Consider the following 22381-nt stretch of genomic DNA (forward strand, 5'->3'; position numbering starts at 1 on the left):
GTGAGAATTCTCTCTCTTTTCTCCCAGAGAATGATAGGGAAACATACTCTGCCACTAAAAGAGCCACACCAAGCAGGTATAAAGAAGAAAGACTCCATATACAAGCCACTTTAAAACTTACAGATTCCATAAAATTTCTCAACTACAAAGGACTATCAAATCCCTAGACTCCCATTGGACTCAATTTAGTATTATTTGGTTCAAAACTTAGGTCATCATTTCAACTGATTCTTCAACCTGATCTGAAACTCCTTAAAGAAACTCAATTTTTTTTCTCTCTAGTTTTTAAATCTCCCTTAGAGAGATGACAGCTATCACTAAAATATCAAACTCTTAGCTGACAGTGTCATCCCTAGGCAATTTTGAAATTTACAGCCTGTTCCCTGCTCACCTCCTCCCCTGTCATCTATCCCTAACCCCTTGTCACCTCCTACTTCCTCCTCTGTCATCCTCCCCATCATGTCACCTCCTTTTCTTTTTCTTGATCTTCTCTTTGTCTCTTTTCTGTCACCTCCATCACCTCCTCCTCTGTTGCCTCCTCCTTTCCTCTGCCACCTCTTCCCTTTTGTCTCTCTGTCTCTCTGCCTTTCTGTCTCTCTCACACGCACACGCACACAGCCCCATCACCTCCGCTGTAGCTACCTTCTCTAGCATTCCTTAGCATTCAGCCAGCTCCTGAATTGGCAGAAATATTATTCTGCTCTATCAGGACCTTGCTTTTTAAGAGTTTATTGATATATTTATATCACAACCATTCTTCTTGACTTTCCTTCTTTTGATTTTTGTTTTGTTTTGTTTTCGAGACAGGGTTTCTCTGCATAGCCCTGGCTGTCCTGGAACTCATTCTGTAGACCAGGCTGGCCTCAAACTCAGAAATCCGCCTGCCTCTGCCTCCCAAGTGCTGGGATTAAAGGCGTGTGCCACCACTGCCCGGTGACTTTTCTTCTTTTAAGAATAAAATTCTAGGGGGGAAAAAAGAATAAAAGTCTGAAGTGAAGCCCAGAGCTAACTCACAGCACTTGGGAGGCAGAAGTAAGTGAATCTCTGTGAATTCAAGGCCAGCGTGGTCTACAGAGTGAGTTCCAGAACAGCCAGGGCTATACAGAGAAACCCTGTCTCAAAAAACAAAAAACAAAACAAAACAAAAGAATAGAGCTCTTGTTTTCTAGGAAGCTTTGGGACATCCGTTGACTTAGATCTGTTATATCCTAACACTGGGGAGGGTGAAGAGAGAGACAGAGAGAAAGTGGAGGAAATTATGCCAAGACATTCACCAGCTGGGCCTGGTTCACTTGGGTTGCCCTTCCAGGTGTTGCCAAGTGAAACTTTGAATGTGCAATAATTGAGAGCCAACAGTCCTGAATGTTCCATGTGTGCCACGTTAAGTCTACACGTTCCTCAGTACACCACCTTAATCATCCAATTATCAGACAGACCAATTCTACTCCACCATGTACACAAGGAAGCCAAAGCGCAGTGTCCACTACGGTAGCACTTACCAAGGCAGCCTGCCTGAGTCAGGTCCCAACCATCATGTTAAACAGCCTGTGACAGTCATCTAAGGCAGAGGGTCCCATGTCCCACAAGCACACACACAGGATGATTTCTACATCCTCCATGACGGTGCCACTGCACTATAGCCACACTGATTAAAGCCACCACTCTCTTCAGACTTAGAGTGTTTCTCTACTAAAAGAGAAAGCGATAGACCAGTGTATCTTTCTCTGTGCACCCAAGACCTACCTACCTATACATACATACATACATACATACATACATACATACAATTTTCTTTTTCCCATTTCAGCCAAAAATTGCCTCATCAAACAGGAGAATTCTATCAAAACCCAACATGGGTTCTCTACACATTGTGGCCATGGCCATGAGACCTGACTTTTTTTTTTCTTTGAAGGCTGGTGACAAGTGAATCAATGTAATTAAAGCCAACTAAGGAAGATAACTCTGCGCCCAGACTGAAGTAGAAGGGCAGCAACAACACTGCACCCACAAGTTCCCTCACCTCTGTGGCGCCAGGCACAGCACGTTCCAGACAACACAGCTCACACTATCGATTGTTTCAGAAGCAACTTGGGGGCTACCGTTATTTCTGCTTTACAGACAAAAACATGGTAAATCGTGGAGGTTAGGAAAGTTGCTTAAGACAATATAACAAAAAACTGCAGAGCCAAGCACGAGCTCAGATCTATGTGGCCTACACCCGGTGTACAGCTTCTCTCTTGTCTACTATTTGATGACTGGCAAGAAATACTCTGTTGCTATTCCTTTTACTTGGTAAGAATGTATCATTTTTGTAATTAAAAACAAACAAACAAAAAACTAGGCCTGGCAGTGCACTCCTGTAGTCCTAGCTAGCACTCAGGAGGCTCAGGCAAAGGACAGCGAGTTGAAGGCCAGCCTGGGCACCACAACAAATAACAGGGAAGGGAAGGCAGAAAGACAGGGAAATATTTTGTGGCAGGCTTTTAAAGTACATCATGCTTGACAGTCCAGTAAATAATGTGATAATTACCTATTTTTTTTGGGGGGGGCAGATTTCTATGACTAACCAGAACAAAAAAAGCCCCAAATGAATTAAAAAACAATTGTCACAAATGAACCATAAGAAAAGGAAAACATGCTTGTCACTTTAGCTCAAGTTAAACATGGCTACTTTCCTAGGAATCCAAGCAAACACAGAGCAGTGCGCCCACAGAAGTTAAACACACCTGACTGCCTGTGAATCAAAGGACTGGGTGTTGGGGGGAAGGGTGATCAAAAGGCTGCTCTGCTACCTGACCAGAGTTTAAAGGGAAAAACATTCAAAGTGGCCAAAGGGTAAAGACATGAGCTTACTAAAAGAAAGGGCCGAGGGGAAGTCAAGCAGGCATGTTCAGCCAAACAAGCTTTCCACCAGTGAATCAGCAAGGAACTGTACAATATCTAGTACTTATCAGAATCTGCTCCAGCGCCTTTCTGGAATACAGTGTGGCAAACTGTCCTGACCCCCAACTCCACTTCCAGAAAGCCTTAAGAATCATGAATAGGAAGAAAATGACCTGCAAGAATTCTCAAACACTAAGAAGTAGTTCAGGACACTGTGGGTCATGTAGGCAGCAGGTAATGGTAGGTGTCAGTTCCCTGTTAGTGGGAAGGTAACTAGAGGTCACTGGTGATGAAATTCCTAACTTCTCCTATCTTTGATTTAACAATTTCACTTTCTAGGAATAGCTTCTAGTTGATAAAAACCTATACACAAGATGTAAATGCCTCAGCATTCTTTCTACAATATATACAACAAAACACCCAAGAAGTTGAATGTAAATATGATGCTACTTCTATGGACATCAGACTGCAAACTTCTCAGTAATTTTAAGTAAGATAGAAACACATTTACAATGCTATATTAGTGGTAAAATAACATTCAAAACCATGTATCTGAATGGAAAAATACACAGATGCAGAATACCAACTGTGGCACTTTTCTATTACAAAGTTATACAAGATTTTTCTTTCTTCCTCTTTCCCTCCCTCTTCCCCCCCCCCCGCCCCCCACTCTCAAAATCTCAGCACTTGAAAGGCAGAGCAGCTGCATCTCTGAATTTGAGGCCAGCCCGGTCTACATAGTGAATCCCAGGGCAACCAGAGTTACACAGTAAGACCCTGCTCCACCCCCACCCCCATTAATTAATTAATGGGGTGGTTGCTTTTTTGTTTGTTTGTTTTGTTTTTTGGGGTTTTTTTTGGAAAATGCCATGTGAAGCAGGCTAGCCCCAAACTTGTGACAATCTCTTGCCTCTGCCATTGTCTTCTGAATGGTGGAAACACAGACCCCTTTTGTGTCTTTTTCCCCAAGCATACTTCTGAAAGTGAGAGACACATAGGAAGCAGTTTAATAAGGTCTCCAGGTGTACTTCTACGGTACCTCAGAGACTGAATTGATCTAAGGCTTCCATTTCTCAAGAACACAGAGCTGAATTGATCTAAGGCTCCCATTTCTCAAGAACACAGGACTGTTCCTTTCTTCTGTGGCCCACAGAACGGATTTCATTAGTACCCTGGCCCTGCCGCACAGAGCTGAAGCAAAGCTGGCTCACCATTTGTAAACCAGCTTGTGACTCTTGAGAACAGAATTCTACCCTTGCTTTATCAATGCCTCCTCCTGACTCCTAAGTTCTTGGCACTTTTTGGTTTGGGGGGCAGAATCTATGTAACCTCAAACGCATGATGATCCAGGGATCACAGTCGCCACACCCTTCTTAATCCTTTTTAACTCCTAAAGGGAACAGTTGGAGCAGCTGGCCTCAAAGGTCCTCGAGACACTAGGACTTGACGAGCACCTTGCCCACGAAATGCCCAGATGTTCACGTTTTGTTTTGTTTTTTTATTGGAAGAACTGATGCCATTGTGTCAAGTCGGGGCAGCAGGGCTCCAGGCCTCCTACCCACCTCAATTTCCTTTTAGCACCCCTCCCTACCCCATCCCTATCTTCCATGGAGTCCATTAATAACCAGTTTGGGGCCTTATCTACTGTTTTCTTCCTTCCAAGCCACTGTGCTTTGGGTATTTTACAACTAAGAAATAAAGGAAGTCATGCTGAGAGGGGTCAGTCACGCCTGGGAGAAAATCCAAGATACAAAAAGCTATCAGCTGGATTTCTGCAGAGGAAATCCAATACAGATAAAGACAAAGCACACACTTTGATCTCAAACTGCATGGGAACGACTGCACTTAGCTGAGCAGGGGCCGAGGCACTTGCAGGTCTGACTCCAGCCACTGCAGTCAGTACAGCAAGGAAATCCAAATTTAGGAAAAGCCCATCACCTTGAATTTGGTTTTCCTTTTTTAAAGAACAAAAACAAAGTGGAGGCTGAAAAGCAAAGGTGGCCGAGTCCTCAACACTGGCACCGCATTCTGTGATCTGTGATGAGAGCCACGCTGAAAGAAAGAAGGCCATTAACACAGAAACTGGAGGACAGGGGACTCCAAAGCTGGCAAGGGGATTTTAAAACCTTCAAATAAGAAACAGCTGGTGGAAATGGAATGCTTTGAGTACAGCTGAGGCCTTACGAGTCAGACAGACAGCCAACTGAAGTTGGCCAGGAAAGACGGCAAAATGCAGAGTCTGTTGGCACCTATACAATTCGCTGTCATCATACGTAAGTTAAGCACAAACAAACCCTACAACATTTTCCTCAAAACAAGACAAAATGCAGGGCAGTGGTGGCACATGCCTTTTTAATCCCAGCACTTGGGAGGCAGAGGCAGGCAGATTTCTGAGTTCGAGGCCAGCCTGGTCTACAGAGTGAGTTCCAGGACAGCCAGGGCTATACAGAGAAACCCTGTCTCGAAAAACAAAAACAAAAACAAACAAACAAAAAAAACAAGACAAAAACAGTGATTTTTTTTTTTAACATGAAATCTGCCTGTTTCTAAATGCTGGCTTCCAGTTTAAGATTCTGTGTAAGTTGCAAGCCTTACTTGATTCAAACAAACACCAGCATGCAGCCTGTGTGGAAGCGAAGGGGCAGACATGCTGACTGTCTCCTCACAACTCCAACTTTTTCTGTGCAGTCTGAAATGACACATGGAGACAAAATACACAGCTAGATCTAAGAAAATACCCTCTGGCCTGAGTTACAGGCTGGGCTGGTGACACCGCTGTAAGAGTTCAGATGCAGACAGGTCAGTAAGCACTTCCGACCAGCTTAAGAGCCTTACCACTTCCTCTGTGTAGCTTCAGTCAGTCCTCCACCACCTGCCAATCCTCGACCCACCCCACAGTCACCCTGATAGCGGTTAGCCTTCTATCTCTCACGGTCTTGGTTTTTAGATTTATTTCACTTTTTTACTCTATGAGTATTATGCCTAGGCACCACACACATTTCTGGTGCATGTAAGGTCAGAGGAGGGCATCAGAACCTCTAAATCTGGAATTACAGATGGTTGTGAGCCACCATGAGGGTGCTGGGAACCAAGCCTGAAAGAGCAACAAGTAATTCTTCTTAGCTGAAACACCTCTCCAGCCCCTCTGAGACTCTAAAGAATAAATTCTTTCATTTTTTAATGATTTTTACTTATTTTTATTTTATGTGCATTGGTGTTTTGCGTGCATGTCTGTCTGTGTGAGGGTCTCAGATCCCCTGAAGCTGGAGTTTCAAATAATTGTGAGCTGCCACGTGGGTGCTGGGAATCAAACCTGGATCCTCTGAATGTGCAGCCATTGCTCTTAATAGCTGAGCCATCTCTCCATCCCCTAAAGAATATATTCTATAGAAGAAAAAGAACACAAAAAATGGCAAAAAATTTATGCAGCAATTAAACACTATTATAATCCATCACACTGTGTTTTATATTTTTTTAATTTATTTTTAAACATTTACTATCCATGTGTCTGTAGATGTGACCAAGGAGGTCAGACGGAGGTCAGGCAGGAGCTGCTTCCTGAGCCTGGAGACGCCTGATGTGGGTGCTGATGGACTGAACTTGAATCCTCTATAAGAACAATATAAGCTCTTAACCACTGAGCCATTTCTCCAGTCCCATACACTCACATATTTTAGCTGTCTTGGTACAGATACTGAGGGCATATGCCCAACCTATTTCTGTTTTATATTCCTCCCCCAGGATATGAAATATTATTGTTGAGAAAAATAATTAAAAGAAGTTGGAAACACAATGATAACACGTGAGAGGACAGGATTACAAGGTAAAGTGTCCACAAAGCAACCGTCAGGGTGTTAATCATTAACATCATGGCCAGTCTCAAAGTTACTGAGCCCAACCGAATGGAAGAATACAAACCGTCAGCAAATGAAAGCTGACACTTTAGGGCAGACGTGGGGCTTCCTAGCCCACCTGTTTTTCCACACTTTACTGCAAACCCAGACTTGTTCTCTGGGATACATGCAGTACTAACTATTGACTATATTAGAGTCTAATCTATATTATGTATGTGTGTGGCTCCATCCCTGGGATTTTAATGGGTCATTTGAGTGCCTCTGAGTAAGACTCTTACACCGCACTTTACGGCCTATGTAGAGGAGCCACACTATTAAATGAGTCTCTCTGTCCCTCTGCACCTCAAGGCTACAGATTTTTTTTTTTTTTTAAAGATCCTGCATCTTTTACACCTACTTACATCACCCAAGACACCTGAAAGACTGAAATCACAAAAGGTGCATATAAGTGGTTCAGGCAGGAGAGGACAATGTTCACAGGTTAGCCTACCTCTGTCCTTGAGTTCTCAATTTCATCTGCACACAATCTGCTATTTCATGGAAACTACAACATGTGAAAAATCTTTCCCGTTTGCTCAGCTGTCCCATTATCACAGATTCTCAAAGGGAACAGATACCAAAATTAAATGGAAATAATATAAATAAATTTTTTGTTGGTTGGCTTATTTTTTTGACATAGGTCTCATGTAGCCCAGGTTGGGCCCCAAACTCTCTTATGTAGCTAACAACGACCCTGGACTCCTGGTGCACCTAGCAAGCACTGGTTTCAGGTGTGTGCTACTAGAACCTGCCTGGAAAGGGACAACTCACCAAGAACTTTCTCAATTCACCTTAGTTCTCCGGCAAATATTTGCGAGTAATTTTAGAACTTTTAATAGAAGATCCTTGGTTCTTAGTCCTTGCTTCACACTGAACTTTGCACAGAAGACAGCTACAGATGCACCAGGACTACATCTGGTGAGACACTCTTATTTCTAATACCATATTCTATTTTAAACAATACCTTTAACTCCTCTCCAGTCGCCACCAAAGCAAAGGCTACAGGTCAATGGTAGAGGGCTTGCCAGTATAACATGTGTGAAGCCCCGGGTTCTACAGGTAAAAAAGCAAACTCAACTGACAGAAGCCGCCATTGCCTAACCCCTTTCCCATCTTTTACTGACTTTTCTTTCCCTCTAGGCTAGAGATCATGACATATAGCAGGCTGGCCTGGAAGTCACGGTGAGCCTCTGGCCTGTTTACAGTTGTGATTATAGGTGCAAACCACCACACCCTGGCTTAGCGCCTTCACACAGCACAGCCTTCTCCAACCAGCACACTTCCTTTTGAAAGCTGCTAGCAAATTTTAGACCGTCCCCTCCCTCCTAGAATCCATTTTTCTCCCCCACCTGGTTACTGAGGTCACGGGCAAAAGAGAAAGCTCTCAGACCTAGTCACTAAGAGATTCCAGCAGATACCAGGTACTTAATAACGGTTTTCTTCTAGAAAAGTGAGGGTGAGAGAATAAATACAAACACACACACACACACACACACACACACACACACACACCCCACAAGCTTTTTGTTAGTTCTACTGCCACCTTTGGTGACCAAGCCCATGTCTCAAGAATTCTGAAGATGCTAGGTCTGGATTTGGTGGCTCCTGCCTATAATCATCCCAACACTACAGAGGCTGAAGCAAGAGGCTCACCAAGAACTCTAGGCCAGCCTAGGCTACTGTGTGACCCTGTCTTAAACAACCAAACCAAACAAAAACCCACACACTACTCTTAATAGCCACAATTCTAGATCTCCTCCAGAAAGCATTTAGGCTAACTTCAACCCTTTAGGCTCTCCACAGGCAAAGATCTGGAAATCATCACAGGAAATGGTTATGTTTAACACACCAAGTAAGAGTTTAAGAAAGTGGCTTTTCTTTCATTACAAATTGTGTAAAAGTCCTCTGCTGGAATAAGTTGTTGAGAAAGTCTACTTTCACTCAAGATTATCAATGCCCCAGGGAGGAACCACCCCAGACTCTACAGGGAGTTGTAACTCTCAGTGACTAGTCACTAAGCCAGAGGGGAAAGTTAACTGTTGAGCAATAGACAGGAACCTCCATGGCTGCTTGGATGGATGGATGGATGGATGGATGGATGGATGGATGGATGGGGAGTGTAAAGGAGAAGGAATCAAGAAGTCCAGCCTTGAAATGCCAGACTCTCCAAGTGGAAGAACAAGACAAAAGTGAAGAACCGCTAACGCCACCTCGTAAATCACATATTGACTTCCCTCTTCCCCCAAAAGAAGAGGACCTTATTAAAGGCCTTGAGAATTTAAAGAGCAGCAATCCAAGCCGGGGGGCTGACACCCATCGAATTTCAGTGGACTAAGGGCCATAGAGATCTCAACAGAAGCTAAGCTGCTCACTGTGGACTAGGGCGAGCACTAGGTGCTGCCCGGCTTCTCAGGCTCTGACCTGGGGCTGTCGCCAACAGAGGAGTCACTCCGTTTGGGGCGTCACAGGGACCCCCATCCCTCAGCTGTGGCACACCCAGGGCCCGGGCGGACACAGAGCACAGCAGCACCTGGACCCCTGGCAGGAAGCGGCCACCTGGAGAGGAGAGCCGAATGGGCAGCGGCGTGCTGCTGTGCTGAGAGAAGCGGCCAGATGTGGGAGTGATCGCGGGGAGCTGAAGGCTGCACTTCCACAGGAGATGTTCCGTGGGCCACTAGCGCCCGGTCCCAGCAGAGCGAGGCCCCGCGCGGGGCAGGCCTAGCCGGCTGCGCCTCCGCCGCAGCAGCAGCTCCCAGGCGCCGCCGCTCGCGCCCCCGCCCGCCACAGCTGCAAGCTCAAGGCTGCCCGGTCCTTCCCACCAAACCTTTCCTGCCCTTCCCGGGTCCTCGGGTTTCCATGCCGCCCGGACTCCTACCGGCTTCCAGTCAGGGACGAGCCACCGCCGTTGCCTGCGTGAAAGTCCGCTTCCCACAAGCCGCTCTGGCCGCCGGCTGCACGCCTCCCAGGCCGCGCCGGATCCTCCGCTCCCCCTGCCGGCCGGCGGCCATTTCCGACCGGCGCCGGCGGAACTTGCCGAAGATGGGCCGGAAAGGGCCGAACCTGCGTTTGCCAGCGAGAGGAGAGCACAGAGGTGTTCGTGACTTTCCGGACGCGTCCGAAGGCACAGGCGGAGGGGGCGGTGGGCTCTGCCCTCTAGGATCCCAAGCGCAGGCTGGGCGCCAGTGATTGTGAGAAGGGCCAGGAACCTTGAGGAGTGATTATCCCACTAATCTGGGTAACACAACCTAAAAATAAGCCCATGCCCAGATGGGGTACCCCATGCCAGCAATGACCCACAGTTCTGAAACACTTTTAAATATTTAGCTGCAAATAAAGGGCGGGGCTGAGTGGATGCTTGGGGGGAAAAAATCCCCGGCTTTGCAAAACAACTGATTTAATCAACCTTGCAAGTTGTGGGCTAAAAGGAATATCTTTTAAATGCTTTAAAGCCAGCCCTTGTGGTTTGGGAATTGGCAAGACCCTTCGACAACAGAGAGAGAATACAGACAGAGAATATAGAAAGAATACGGGTGGGGGTGGAGGTCGGGCGCGGGAGGTGGGGAGAGGGAGAGAGGGAGGAGATAGGATCAATCTTAAAAGTGGTACGAAGTCACTGGAGTTAATTTAGAAAACAGTTCAAAAATCATCTTTTCAAATTAAGAATTGTAGTATAGTCTAAAGTCAGATTGCTTAGATATATTTATTTTAGTCCCCCCAAACAAGGCTGTTACCCAGGGCTTCCTCCACAGAGTCCAGACACACCCGGCCAGGTTGGCTCATTTCCATCCCTGTGCTTGGGTGGTCTGTTACTTTAAGGAGAATCGTGCCCCAGAGATGGCCTCACAACTGCTGACCCTTCCACCTGCCCTTCTTGGGAGCACCCAGACCCAGTACTCAGGACAGGGAGGCTGAGAAAACAGGATTCCACTCCCACGGCGGACAGTTTGAGTTAACCATTGCCTTTGCAAAACAAAACTTTTTAAAAACCCTGACAGCCTATCTTCTGGAGCAGTCTCCTCATCTACTGGTCTCTCCATCCATCTCCAAGTCAGGCTCTGCTCTTTCCCCATCTGTCCTATTTTATTTGATAAAACACCACGACCAAAAGCAACTTGAGGAGGAAAGGGTTTATTAGGCTTACCCATCCCACTCACAGTTTATTATTGAAAGAAGCCAAAGCAGGAACTTTAAAGCAGGGCAGGGCCCTTGGAGGCAGAAATTGAAACAGACGCAATGGAGTTAGGCCGTTCACTGGCTTGTTCCCCATGGCTGGCTCAGTTTTCCCTTTTTATACACTAGAGACCACCTGCCCAAGGGTGGCTGTGTCCACAGTGGGCTGGGTCTGCGCATATCAATCATTAATCAAGGGAATGCCCTCCCAGAGACTTGCCCACAGGCCAATCTGATAGCAGAGTTTCTCCCTTTCTGCCTTTTTCCCTCTCCCTGATCCCTCTCTCTCCACTTGGGGGAGGAAGTTTTGAGATCTCCCTCTATATATCCCTGGCTATTCTGGAACTCACTATGTAGACCAGGCTGGCCTGAAACAAAAGATCTTCCTGCCTCTGCTGGTATTAAAGGCACGTGCCACCCACACACACCTGAGGTTCCCTCTTGTAAGAAGAACCTAGCTTGTGTCAAGTTGACAAAAACGAAACAAAACAATCAAACAAACAAAAAAACCAAAAAATAAAACTAACCATCGCACTATCCTTCCTCCCTCTCTTTCTGGGGACATGTAACTCTCCTTTCTCCTACCTATGAGATCAGGAGGTAGAAATTGACTAGACAAATTGGGGCACAGGGAGTGATCAGCCCCTTTCTTGGCTAAAGGCTGGAAATGCCTTTGGGCATTTAAACTTTGTCTTTGCCCGAGGTCGAAGATGCCACAAGTGCCTAAGCCAATTGTCTCTGGTTTTGCCAAGGTCAGAGGCTGGAGATACCAGGAAGGAGGTCGTCATCTCTTTCCCCACAGAAGGATACCCCTTTCCTGGAAGCCATACTGAGGCTGTGGCCCAAACTGCAAGGACCTCATTGGTCCTGGAATGAAAACTGGACTGACCAGCTCATCCTCCTTCCTTCCTCTATGGCTGAGGCCATATTAACTTGAAGACAGTGAAGCTCAGTGGGGTCCCAGTCCCTGGGGGAAGGGGCTCTTCCCACTGTATAGGAGCTCCACCTTCTTTCTCTCCCTATAGTAGGTTGTTTTATTTTCCCCCACCTAAATCTCACCCCCTCTGTGGCACATGAATTTCACTCTTTGAATTTTGGGAAAAGGAACCAGAAAGCCTCTGGCTTGGGGTGATTTTGATGGCTGTTGAGTTTCCAGACCCTCCCCCTCTCAAGCTAAGCAGGGAAGAGCCGAGAAAGGTTTTGCAGCCATCAAAGATGCCAAGATATCCCCGTATCTTTGCCATTCACACCAGCCTCTTCCTCTTCCTGTAAGGAGAAACAAACACACACACACAAATCTACTCGAACCACTGACAAATCAAAATGTAACTCCTTCCTCTTTTTTTTTTGAGAAATGTCAGGGAAATAGAAACAAACTTTATAAACTGGAGAACTGAAAAATGGAGAAAGCTTTGTCTGTTCCACTACAACTTCCCTTCAGCAGTTCCTCTACTTGGCTTTCTTCCAGAGATGTGTAGCAGTGGTGGTGGCAGCAGCAGGAAGGGCCCAGCAATGGGACAGGATAGGAGGCAAGGTAAGAATTTCCAGGGGTTGGTTCATCTCCGTATTGGCAAGAGCAGACTTGCAGATAACAGCTGCCTGGAGGACTTAGTCATCCCGTGGACCTCAGTAACAGGACGCAGTGCTGCTTCTACCTCTGACTTACTTGATTTTTAACTGTACCTAAGCTTTAGGGAGAAAAGAGAGATTCCTGTGAAACTTACTGCACATCACATCTGGCTGCTGCCCTCTGCCTGTCACCCAGCACCTCTCATCCTCAGCAGTCTCCTGCCCCAGCTCCTTCTGAAAGGTGTGTCAAACCAGCAGTGGGACTCTGGCTTTCCCTACCACTTCTTGCCACTTTAAGTGGTTGCTGTGGATCAGTTCCATCAGCAACAGTTCCCTCCCTCACTCGCTGCAGGACTCCGCTCTTTGTTTTGCAGCGGTGCCCTAGATACCATCACAGCCGCAACATCCCCTGAATGCATATTTTATGAATACTTAATTGCCAGGCAGTAGGTTACACCCTTTACATGCCGGCTGCCATATTTTAGTCTGACCAGGAATTACCACCCTATAGAGAGGAAAGTGAAACTACATGCAGTTCCAGGAAGCAGATGCCTGGAACCATAGAGGGCACAGCAGCGTCCAGGACTCAAAGCCATCCTGACCTGGAACCCCACATTCTTTTTGTTTGTTTGTTTGTTTTTGTTTCTTTGTTTGTTTGTTTGTTTTCAAGACAGGGTTTCTCTGTATAGCCCTAGCTGTTCTAGAACTCACTCTGTAGACCAGGCTGGCCTCGAACTCAGAAATCCTCCTGCCTCTGCCTCACAAGTGCTAGGATTAAAGGCATTTGCCACCACTGCCCGGCTTTTTTTTTTTACTATTTCCTACAGTGGATTTATTTCTATCCCTTCCCCCTTGCTCTCCCAGAATGTCCTGGTTTACCTTCATCTTTCCCAAGACAGAAACTCCAAACCTGGCATAACCTTCACTGTTTCTCTTTATACTTACATTCAGTCACCAAGACTTAAAGCCTTGACCTAGGGTCACCACCACCCAACTTTCAAAATTCTAACACCTCCCCTGGATCAAGTCCCCTTTATTCCTCGCATGGACTTACCTCTTCACCAAAAAAACTGGCTAAAAAAAACCTTTCTCATATTCACAGTGTTTTCTTTCTTCCTGAAAGGAGCTAAAGTCAGAATACATACAACAAAGCCAGTTCCTGCCAGCCTCACCTCACCGCAGGTGGAACTTTATAGTGCTTATTGTCTCTACCTTGCATTTCAGAACTTAATCAGAAATAGGTTGTCAGCAGTGGTGACCCAGAGGCAGGGGGATCTCTGTGAGTTCAAAGACAGTCTGACTGATGTACAGAGACAGTTCCAGGACAGCCAAAACTGCACAGAGAAATCCTATCTCAGAGAAAAAAGGAAGGAAGGAAGGAAGGAAGGAAGGGAAGAAGGAAGGAAGGAAGAAAGGAAGGAAAAAAGGAAAAGAAATAGGTTTGCATTGTGATTTAATAACCACATAAAGAGATCCCTTTTGTCCTAAGAAATTAAGATAGGAAACTAGGAAACAGAGGCTCTGTTATGCCACTAGCCCCTAGTGACCCAGCGTTTGCCAGCAGTGCTTTGCCTCCATCAGCTCCTAATTTTAAATTTCAAGAAGACAAACGTGATTGCTTTAATTTGGATCACATGTCCACCCCTCAATCAACTCAGCCTAAGCAACAGATCACCCCAAACCCACCTGTAAATAGAGGTTATGTCCAGAACATAGAGGCACACCCTGTTCTCTCATTTGTTTATACATGTGGCAAGCTGAGCACCTACCAAAGTTACTCAGTGTTGCCAACATGCCTGTGCCCTCACACTGTGACAGTCACCTGAAGAAAAGACACTCCCAGACAAAATCTAACAGCACTCGTAGGAGATCAGTTCAGATATGCAGAATGAAGATAATTTGACACATAGTCCAAAAGCCTCTGGTGGTAAGCTGTCAACATCAGCAAGTACAACAGTAAGTTCAACAGAAGTTCACAGCATAGCCGTAAAGAACAGACACAAGGGGGCTTACAGAGCTGGGGAGGTAGCTCAGTTGGTAGAGCTCTTGTCTAGTACATACAGGCCTGTGATCTCACCATGGAGAGGTGGAGGCAGGAGGAACTAAAGTTAAAGGACTTCCTCAGCCATAACCCTGGATATATGAGACCTTGGGTTTTTTTTTATGGAAAAAAAAAGATTTCACAAAGATAGCAAACTACCCAATGGCCAGTAGCAGCAGATCACATAAAACATGACATTCATGCGCCGCTAGGAGTGAGCGTGCTGCAGGTACTGAGCCATCTACGATGCCTGACATCTTAGTGATGAAGGCGGCAGCTAATGCACGGAAGGTGAACCATGGCTGAGTCTGTGGATCGGGCTAAGTTGTCTGGTTAGCTAGGTAAGTTCAAGTGCAGAAAGTCCAAGAAAGGCTAGTTGAGAAGTAGGTAAACATCTCTTTCCTTCACAAGAGACTGACAATTGGAGCTGGAGAAATGCAGAAGCCCAAAATATGAAACAAAAACTGGATGCCAAGGGACTGGGTGGTGATGCATGCCTTTAATCCTAACATTCTGGAGGCAGAGGCAGGTGGGTATAGATGAGTTCGTGGCCAGCCTGGTCTACAGAGCAAGTTCCAAGATGGCCAAGACTACACAGAGAAACCAAAACCCAAACCAAAACAAACCTGAATGCCAGACGGATCCTCTTGAAAAGGACCTGGGTTCATTTCCCAACACCTACATGTCAGCTCCCAGTCATCCATAATTCCAGTTACAGAAGATCCAATACCCTCTTCTGATCTCCCTGGGCAGCAGACAACCACATGATGCATACACACACACAGAGAGACAAAACACTCATACACATAAAATAAGCCTAAATATATATTATATATATATACATATATGTATATATACGTATATATACATATACATACATATATGTATATATACATGTGTATATGTATATATACATATATACATATACATACATATATGTATGTATATGTATATATACATATATGTATATATAGCCACATATATACATATACATACATATATGTATATATACGTATATATATATACATATATGTATATATAGCCACATATATACATTAACATATATATATATATATATATGTTAAACCACAAAAGCTGTGTTCTTTCACCAGGAAACATATTTACAGAGCATCAAAAATGTTCTCTTAGGGAGGAGTCCCTGCCGGTGACTTATTTCTCCCCAATGGTGACTACCCAAGAGATCCTGGATGTCAGGCCCATAGATGAGAAATTGATACCAGAAGGTCTCAAGTTTTAGGGAAGGAGGGACCTATAGTCACTTCCCCCAAGGACAGCGGCCAGACCCACGAGCCACTCAATGAAGATGCCATCAGTGACCCCGTCAACCTTCAAAAAGATTCAGGAGTTGTCTGAGGTTAGGTCAGATAAACGCTGGTTCTCTGTAATACTCAGATTTAATAACAACAAAAAAAATGCTAAAAGCCACCCTTGCAGATCCTTTTTATACATAAGTGACTGGGCAACTTTGTGAATTATAATTAGAACAATGCATGACAATTTCTAGATTAGGGCTCCAAGGTGACTCTTCTCTTCCCTGACTGTCAGTGCCAAAGAATGAGAAGGTTGGTCTCCCAGCTCCGAGGGCAGCACTCACCACACTGCTAAATGGCTCCCTCTCAAAGCCCAAGCTTTGATGTTACCTTTTCTAAGTGGCTGGCTTTTGTCTGCCAAAATTGGTGGAATGTTTGGAGTGGAGTGATGAGCAGATAATTTATGGCAAGAACATCAAGTTAATATCAGCTTCAAGCCAAAACACATTTTATTGTTTAAAGACAAAAACAAACCTATTTGTAGACTAGGGTGGGGCATGGCTAGTCAAACACTTGGCCAAGGGAAGTAGGAGGCCCTGGGTTTTGTCCTCAGCACTTCAACGCTCTCAGGAGCTTGCACGCACACATCAAAACAAAAGCACTCTTTTGTTAAGTCATTAACACCATGTCACAGTATTGCCTTATGACTATGAAAAGTAAGTTTTGAACTAACTTCCTTCCAGGAACCTTAGCCTAATTCAAGCCTGTTAACTGCATTAAGACAGCTAACCTGAATTAAATAAATAGCAGTAATGGTAGTGGGGCTGGACCTGCAGCTCAGCGGTGGAGACAGTTTGCCTAACAGGCAAGACTCTAAATTTCATCCCCAACATCTCAAAAAAGAAAAAAAAAAAAATCATCACATCAGCTAATAGATAGCAAAAGGCCACTGACGTTGTGTAAGCTTGACCCTGGGAGCCCTGTCTGATGATAGCCGCTCCCCTAAAGCAAACACAAAGACACCAAAAACTCATCCTAAATCAAATCATTCCGTAGCAAGGCTATTCAGACAAAGCATGCTGCAGCACTGTCCATTTGAAGGACTTATGTAATGAGAGCCATAACCAGAGAAAAGTAAAATTAGGCAGGATGGTGGCCGCACTCCAGTGTCACATTTGCATGCAGCTCCAAGCCTGTCTTTACACCAGGAAGTCACCCACAGACTTAAAAGTCAACTGCTTGATACCTTTCAGCTACAAAACATCTTGTGTGGAAAAGGCCTCCCAGTTAGCAAACAGTTACAGAGGTTTGGTTTGGGTTTTTTGGTTGGTTTTTTGTTTGTTTGTTTGTTTGTTTGTTTTTCAAGACAGGGTTTCTCTGTGTAGCCCTGGCTGTCCTGGAACTCACTCTGTAGACCAGGTTGGCCTCGAACTCAGAAATCCACCTGCCTCTGCCTCCCAAGTGCTGGGATTAAAGGCATGTGCCACCACTGCCCAGCCTTGGTTTTGTTTCTTAAAATTTTTTTTCACACAATATATTCTGATCACACTTTTCCCTTCTCCCAATTCCTGCCAGATCCGGCCCACCTATCCAACTCCACATTCTCTCTCTAACAAACAGCGACACAAAGGAAGCAAAATTCACGCCATGTGGGCACACGTGCTCACACATGAAGACACACACACACAAAGAATAAAAATATACAACAAAAGATCAATAAGACAAAACATATCCAAGCAAAGCAATCTGAGACAAAAAGTCTACAAAACTCCACTGAGTTCATTTTGTGTTAGCCATCTACTGCCGGACATGCGGTCTACACTGAAGTGTGGTTAACTTAGTGAGATTCCACTGAAGAAAACTAAGTTTTCCTTTACAACCAAGTATCAGTTGCAGATAGGTTCTTAGTGGTGGATGGGAGCTTGTTGGAATTTTTGCAGGCACTATGCATGTTACTATACAGTCCTTGGGGGTTTCTGTGGGTATCACTCCTGCTCTGTGTGGAGGACCATCTCCTTGGCGTCCTCCATCCCCCCTGGCTCTTACAATCTTCTGCCTCCTCTTCTTCATAGCTCCCTGAGCAGTAAGGGGAAGGTTTAATGACAACATCCCATTTAGTACTGAATGCTCCAACACAGCCGTTCTTAAGTAACATCAATGAAGCTGGACCTGGTGGCATATGCTATAATCCCCTGCACCTATGGATAGAGGTAGGAGGATCAGAAATTCAAGGCTAGCCCTGGCTACATGTGCAAATTTGAGGCCAACAAGAAACCTTGTTTCTAACAAGCAAATACATATATCAATAAACTTAGTTAAGTTTTATTTCTATGTGTGTATGTGTGTGTAAGCATATGCCATTTATGTGCAGATGCCTACGGATGCCAGAAGAATATAGGATCTCTAGGGTTGGAGTTACAGGTGGTTGTGAGCCACCTGATATGGTGGGTGCTAGGAACTGAACTCGGGTCCTCTGCAAGAGCAGCAAGTACTCTTAATCATTGAACATCTCTCCAGCTATGTCAATGACTTTCTTAACCAATGTGGCTATAAAATCAAAGTTCAATGTGCAGTTTTCAAGAGTAATCACACTGTTTACGTCCAAAAGATGAACCACTTGTTCAGATCTGGAGCGTCTACTGGAGGGGAAAATCAATAGTTTCAACCACCCAGAATTTCCAAAAGAAAGAAAAATGTGAAGGTTTTTAACTAGTTCATAGATGCTTCCAGCAAGACTTTGTTGGAGAAAATTTCTATTTTCTTTAATATTACTAATATTAATTCTCAATCTCAGTGGTGGGAACATGACAATATAGGAGCCAAGGAACCATTAGAACAAAATATCACCATCCCTCTCCCAACTGAAACCATCAGCCAAAAATATGGTCACATTTTCATGGCTACATCTGGACCATATGTAACCATAGTTTTATAAATTCATTAGTTTGAGGAACAAAAATATAATTATCCAAAGTTCATCTCTAACAAAGAATGTTCTCTAATAGAGAATGTTCTCAGATATGCATAGTTACATGTTATAGACATGCATAATTACATGTTATAGACATGCATAATTACATCATGTTATTGAGAGAAGCTTATCGCTAAGATGTGGTGACCACTCAGAAACATAACCCTTGACAGAAATGATGCAATAAAGGCAGAAATACATCAATTTCACGTGTTATATACAGCACATATGGAAATTCTGTTAAAAGCTGCACATGCACGTGTATTGTTCATGTGTATTATATATAATGGTGATGATGCATGTTTTCAATCTGACAGGATCTAGAATCAGCCAGAGAATGGGCATCTGAGTGTGCCTGTGAATGGTTATCTTGGTTACATTTACTGTTACAGGAAGACCCATCTTAGTGTGAGGAGGACAGCTCCTTGAGCAGGAATCCTAGGCTCCTCTAAGTGGAGAGAGGGGGCTGAGCAGAGGCATGCAGGCATCCATTGCTCCTGTTTCCTGACTGTGGATACATTGGCGGCTTCATGCTTCTGCTGGACTTTTCTGTACCTTGAAACTGTGAGCTGAATAAGTCCTCTCACCATTAAGGTGCTTTTACCAGAGTGTTTTCTCACAGTAATGGGAAAGGTAAAAATGCTGAAACAGTGAGATATCTTTCTTTATTCCTGTCTAGCTAGTGCTTCCAGGTCATGAGTGTCTGTTTCTTGCCATGTCTATGCACCAACTACCTCAGGGTTTTGTTTGCTTGGGTCACTTTTTAATGGCATGATCCTCAGGCATCTCACTCATGAGTAGTTCCCAATGGCAGTCTGTGGACCAAGAAAGGATGATGTGTTCATCATTCACAGATATACAAGAAAGGCAAGCACGAGTTAATGTCACTTTTCTTAAAAAGTTTTATTTTTTCTGTATAATTATTTATGTTCATGTATATATTTGCACCACATGCCCACAGAGGCCAGAAGAGGGCAGAAGCTGCAGGTGGTTGCAAGCTACTGTGGGTTCTGGGAACTGAATCTGGGTCCTCTGTAAGAGCAGCAAGCACTCCTACCCACTGAGCCATCTCTCTCCAGCCCCTTTAGTAGGTTTTAAATAAAGTGGTCTATCTGATTGAAAGGACGTCTTTCCTCCTAAAATTATGATGAAATTATGTCCTTTCTTTTTTTTTGGTTTTCTGAGACAGGGTTTCTCTGTGTCTCTGGCTGTCCTGGAACTCACTCTGTAGACCAGGCTGGCCTCGAACTCAGAAATCCGCCTGCCTCTGCCTCCTAAGTGCTGGGATTAAAGGCATGCGCCACCACTGCCCGGAACGGAATCAAGGCTTCCTCATGAGAACTGGAGCTGATGGTGCAGCCCAAGTGCAGCCTGTAGTTGCTATAAGCCTCATCAGAGACCCAAGCCACATCATTCCTGAGGCCATACCCTTCTAAAAGTGTGAGATAATAAACACTGGTATTTTAAACCCCCGATTTGGGGGTAATCTGTTAGGGAACAGTGGGAAATCATCGTAACTCCTTTATCCCCAGCATCCTCAACCATTAGAAGCTCCTGACATGCTCTGTGCCTGTGCTGGAGAAGAAGAGGGGATCAAAAGGGGCTCACTTCTACTACCCAGGCTTCAGCTTGCTTAATCCCACTCCTTTGTCTTCCGTTGCTTCTTCAATTTCTCCTGTTGACCTTTGTGCTCAGTAAACGAAATCTTCCATCTCTGGCAGCAAATCAGTTCCACACATTTGCAGGCTTTGTGAGAGGAGTCAGTCCGTGCAAACATGACATCTTGTGAAGTTTTAGAAATGTGGTACATTTCTGTTGACTGGCTCTCTGACCCCAGCTGTGACATCATCACTAGGCCCATATTTAGCTCTGCAGAGAAACAAACCTCTGTATGCTTCATGAGGAAAATAGAGGGCAGCAGATGTGATCTCTTTTAAATACTGCCCTTCCACCTTTACAGTTAGGTATACGTACTAGAATAAAAATAATAGTGATATAGCCAGTACCAGAGTTCCTCTGAGGATGCAAAGATGTCTGTTTAGGAAACTACCGTGGTATGGTGGATGGAGAAAGAGACCATTCCTTAGAAGGAAAATTGAAAGGGAGATGGATAAAAGGGCACACTAGAAAGGGTCCACGGATGAATCCTGGAGGTACAGCAAGGTGGAGCTCAGATAACGGAAGAGGTTGCAATGGTAAGAGTCCCAGAGATGGCTCTTTAAAATAGCAACATCTATTTTTGGACTTCAAATTATTTGTGTTGCTAAGGATATAAAATCACCCACATCTTTATTAGTATCTGTCACAAGTACACATGCTGGGTGTGAAGAACTTGGGAGAAAATCAAGGGAAACGGGGAATGGAGGAGGCTAGATGGCTCAGTGGTTAAGAGCACTACTGGCTGCTCTTGCAGAGGACTCAGGTTCCATTCCCAGCGCCCATGTGGTGGTTCACAACTCTTTGTAACTCCAGTTCCAGGGGATTCCTGTGTCCCATTCTGGCCTCTCTGAGCACCAGGGACACATACAGTATGCAGATGTACATGCAGGCAAAACACCCACACACATACAATCAATAATTTTGACAATTTAAGGGAAAGGGGATGGGAGCCAAGATGACAGCTGGGTCAGTGTGGAACAAAGGAATAAAAGCATCCATGAGCCAGTACGGTGGGACACACACGTGGGCAGAGGCAGAAGGATCTCTGAGGCTGAGGCCAGCCTGGTCTATGTGGCAATTCCCAGACCTGAGAAAAGGGTTCACTATACTGTAGCCAAGGATGTCCTCAGGGTCATTCCTCCTGGCTCAGCCTCCCATGTGCTGGGACTACAGATGTGTGTCACCATGCCTGGCCTCCCATTTCCACTGAGCCATCCCCACATTTTGCCTTGGCTAGGTAAACATAAGTATGACACCAGCAGTCAAATCTCTTTTCTGGACCCTTCCTCAGAGCTCTTGAGCCACACTGCCCACTAAGTATCTTGCCCTGTTTTGCACAAATCAGTTGTTTAAATCAACTTTATAGAGATCACAAACGAAATCCTTTTCTCTACCTGCCCAGGTCTTTCCCTTCTCTGGGTACCACAACCACAGTTAACACTGTCACCACCCAGGCTGTAGCCCAAGGTGGAGACGCAGGCTGTTACGTTCCTGTGGTCTTCATCCACCACATCCAGCTGGCTACTGGAGCCTAACAAGGAGGCTTCTACAAACTAATGTCACTGCTTCTAAACCCCACTGGATTTCAGAGTGGGTCTGCATGTTAATGATGTCGTGAACTTATTATGACAGTTCCTGGCTAAGTAACTCACGGCTTTTGCTTTTGTGATAATTAAACAAGGCATCATATACAAAATGGGTAGCACACAATAAGGAATCAAAAGCGTTCCCCTAGGGCTGGAGAGACGGCTCAGCAGTTAAGAGCACTGACTGCTCTTCCAGAGGTCCTGAGTTCAAATCCCAGCAACCACATGGTAGCTCACAACCATCTGTAATGGGATCTGATGCCCTCTTTTGGTGTGTCTGAAGGGAGTGACAGTGTACTCACATTAAATAAATAAATAAATAAATAAATAAATACCTC

General features: G+C 44.9%; 1 protein-coding gene across 4 annotated transcripts in view; it reads right to left on the reverse strand.

Moving 5' to 3' along the window:
* The window catches only part of Extl3 (exostosin like glycosyltransferase 3), an 89737-nt gene that overhangs the window by 33271 nt on the left and 34085 nt on the right, over positions 1-22381 (reverse strand). Inside the window, exon 1 of one of the 4 annotated variants that reach the window (XM_031361124.1) lies at positions 9652-9821. The exons of 2 other annotated variants lie outside the window; for them this stretch is intronic. The gene's annotated coding sequence lies outside the window, so the exon portion shown is untranslated. Of the gene's footprint in view, positions 1-9651; positions 9822-22381 lie in introns of those variants that run through there. One more of the 4 variants, XM_031361126.1, reaches the window with a different exon arrangement.

Source organism: Mastomys coucha, unplaced genomic scaffold, assembly GCF_008632895.1.
Source record: "Mastomys coucha isolate ucsf_1 unplaced genomic scaffold, UCSF_Mcou_1 pScaffold9, whole genome shotgun sequence".
NCBI classification, from domain to species: Eukaryota; Metazoa; Chordata; class Mammalia; order Rodentia; family Muridae; genus Mastomys; species Mastomys coucha.